Below are 4,079 nucleotides of genomic sequence, written 5' to 3'. Positions count from 1 at the left end.
ATATAATATCTATTAAATATTAAAATAATATTTTAATATTTCTGAAATAAAGTGGTGTTTTAAGGGCAAGACTGTGTTCTACCACCTCACCGAATCCACGCAGAGATCATCTTCCCCATTTTTTTGAGTAACCAGATTGACCAATAGGGGGAGCAATAACACTTGTTTACTTACAAACTACTTTAGAACTCATATATTTTATTCAATAATAATTTTGTGGTGCTTGGGGCCCCACAGTGGTGTGTTTGTTACCTGAGTCTCCAGATTTTTTGAGCAAACAAACACCAAATTGCCCCAATACTAAACTTATAAACATTCAAAACAGGCCAGTGGATGCAAAAACAGGACTCTGACTCGACTCTATCAGGAGGTGAGAAGAGTTTATTGCAGTTTTGCAGTTCAATGCTAATTAAGCTGATGTTGACCGGAGATTGTGGCTGGCAGTGGCAGGCAGGCTGAAGTTGGCTGAGAGTGGGGCTGATTGAGTGGTGCAGAGTTGGACGGGAGAGTGTAGAAACACGGTCCAGGAACACAACACAAAGGAGAAGCAGATAACAACACAGGTCTACAAAACTCATCAAAGACGAGAGAGGAGTTGGCCATGACACAACAGAGTGATGAGGAGCAGATGAGAAGGCAGGGTGCCTCAGAGCTTGATTGGTGGATGGGCATCAGGTGTGCAGGTTGATTGCACATCAGTAGATGATTAGAGCGCCAATGCCATACACACAAAAACAACAGAGAAAACAGGGACCAGAAAAATACACAGGAAGGGGAAAGACATACCAGAAATAGAGGGGTTAATGGAGAGATAAAGCAGTGACCGTGACATTCTGAGAAGTACAGTTACACTATTTTGCATATTTTATGTTACTTCGGTTCAGGTTCTTTTACAAGGAAAGAGGTTTCAGGCCGTAAAGACACTTTGTACTTTGCAGTCTGCACTCCCGCAAACCCCTGGGAAACGGGACAGGAGGACACAGAGGAAATTTATAGCCAGCACTCAAAGGGTGGAGGTTTCATTGCAATATCACTGATGAAAGGTTTGATGATCCTCTTTGGGAGGTTTTGCTTTTACTGGGGGAGTTCATCATGCCGGAGTGGTACCTTTATTTCCCTTTGGAGTGCCACTTGTGGATTTCTAGAGTTCATCAAAAGGGAGGAGATAATTTACAGGTGTCATTAGTCCGGCTGGGCAGAAGAAAAGTGCATCAAACAGTAAATGAATAGTTTTAAATCTGAAAGGATAAAGAGTAATGTTGCATTTCAGAGTGGAGGAAGAAGTTGGATGGAAAGAATAGAGGCTTGATACTCATATTGAACTGACTCAAGTCTGACTGCGCTGTCAGGATTTAACCTATAAGCCTAAAAACACGTAACTACTGTAACAGTAGTAACTGTTACCTTTATTGGATTATGGTGACCTGCTTTTTATGAATGCACCTGCCCACTACCTAAAGAGGTTGGATACTGTGTACCATTGTGCTTTGCGTTTTATTACTGGCTATGGAAATCGTGTACATCAATGTTCTTTGTATGCTGCTGCTAAATGTCCATCTTTGCATATTCGCAGACTCTCCCATTGGTTGATCTTTATCTATAAATCTCTCCTTGGGCTGGTTCCATCTTATTTATGTGTTTATATGTGTAAAAACCACAACCAATACAACCTTCGTTCGAACAAAATCATACAATTGATTGTCCCAAAAATCAGAACAGAATTGGGGGAAAAGGCTTTTAAATACGCTGCCCCTGCTTCCTGGAATAATCTGCAGAAGGAACTGAAATGATCAGAATTGGTTACCTTGGGAGATTTAAGTCTGTCTTAAAGGAACGAGAGAACAGCTCTTTTACTCAGTGTGATTGTTTTTAATGTACTCTTAATTTGGTCTGTTATTGTATATTTTACACATGTTGGTATGGGATATCGTATTTGTTTTAAATGTTATATACCTATGTGGTATGTGACTTTTGTTGCCATGATGCCAGGTCTCTCTTGGAAATGAGATTTTTAATCTCAATGAGATTTTTTACCTGGATAAATAAAGGATTAATAATAAATAAAAACAGTTTAGAGTTTCTGCTGGGAGAGCTGTAGAAAGCACTTCTCGTACTAACATAACTGTGATTAACTCGGTGAAAAAGAAGCCAAACATCACAAAAATTATAATGGAAACATTTCTAGTAGACTTTATCAACTTGATTCTGTTGTCCGTTCTCATTCTTGTCATTTCTTCTTCATGCTCTGTGTATACATTACTAAAAACAGAAAACCTTTTGCTTTGAATTCTCATTCCCATGTGCCAAAAGTATCTTCCTGTTTCAGTGAACAGAGGCTACGAATTGCTTTTTAAACTGTTAAATTTCAGGTCTGTTGAACAAGCAAATCATACATGATGCTATAAAAAGATGACTGAAGCACAGCCAGTATAATGGAGAACAAAGGTATATGTGATCTTCTCCGTGTGCAGAGTGTGATCAAATTGCTGCGCCATTTCCACACTGACTCATAGACCGGGGCCTCAAGGTTGCAATTCCAATATGAAATCAACTCGCGACACCCGCTAGCTGTGATAGACAGCAGCCATCTGTAAACACAATCCCCGAGCAGATCTGTGGATGCGCCAGTCTAGGCCACAGGGGTCAGCTCTGGGTAAATTCAATGACAAGAAGACGACTATCCATTAGGACTCCTCCACCTTCTCCATCAAAAAGCAATACTTTCTCACAAGATGAGAACATAAGAGGCGCTATAATTGAAGCCTCGGGCTGCAGTCCCCTCTGCCACCAGATAAACTGCACATAATGTATGACTGTGTGTCAGTAAACCACCCGATCATATACGCACTGTTGTTTTTCACTCTATTCATTTGAAGTAAATACTTTAGCGAAGATAACTAGGTAAAGCACTTGCTTTAGTTTGTACTGCAAACATGACCGGGATGCTGGGCAAAATACTTTGTTCTTTTATCATTTTAATTATTGACGTTTTTTATTATTAATTTTAATCTTTTTGTTTCTTTTTATAAAATCCTATTTATATTACTGTACATTTTATCCTCTGTTTTGCAAAAATAGTCTATATTTTCTGAAGCTGTCTTCTAACTGCAAATTAGAGGTGAGACAACATATAAATAGCTTTGATTGTGTGGCTCATTGTCCATCAAGATGGTGAAAAACTTGATTTTGGAAGAAAGAAAGAATTGTAAGATGAAGAGTTTTTAGAACATGAGGCTTTTGCTTTTATTGGTAATAACTGGGCAGGACAATAGGCAAGGCAGGGGAAATGACACAGCAAATAGTCTGAGGCAGCCTCAAACCGAGTATCAAACTGAGACTCAAACCCAGGACATGCAATAGGGACTGTAGCCTTCAGCACATGGGCCACTGCCTCAACCAGGCGAGCTCTGTGACTTGCATGTTTTTATTTCTTATTGTGGTTTAACTTTTTGTGTCTTAAACGTTTTGAATGGCTTTGTTTTTATTTGTTTTGAACGTGTGGGATTAAACAAGTTATTTTACTGCTATTTTATTAGCAGTATTATCATTGCATTAGAACCACGTAACAAGCATTGCATTAAAGCATTTATTGAAGCTGTTAACATTACATTAAAGTCTGTATTGCAGGTGGTATCATAATCATATAATAATCTTTCATTGCAGGAGCAACTGTTATCATTTTATACACATTGCATTTTGGTGCTTATTAAAGAGTTGAAGCTCGGTCAGTTAATTGATGGTCAGAAGATGTTCTTTTCACTGTGTCAAAAGTCGTCACCAGAACATTTGTGGTTTTGAAACTTATGCATGTATTGTATCTGCTTGACGCATGAGGGGGCGTCATAATAATACCCTGATGTTATAAAAACAACTGCTTGTGTATTATTGGGCGGAGATCTACAGCTGATGTTTTACAGTGTACATCTCCCCACACGTGTGTTCATTAAAATCATCGTTTGACTTAACCCTCCTGGACCAGTGTTGTGATTTTGAATCCCTCCTGTATCCCTCCTCAATATTTGAACCCTTAACAAACATCTTATTTTGTTGTGCAAACTCTTAACTGTTTTTTGTTATAT

This window comes from Neolamprologus multifasciatus, chromosome 7 (genome assembly GCF_963576455.1).
Source record: "Neolamprologus multifasciatus chromosome 7, fNeoMul1.2, whole genome shotgun sequence".
Lineage (NCBI taxonomy): Eukaryota > Metazoa > Chordata > Actinopteri > Cichliformes > Cichlidae > Neolamprologus > Neolamprologus multifasciatus.
This window is presented reverse-complemented; position numbering follows the sequence as displayed.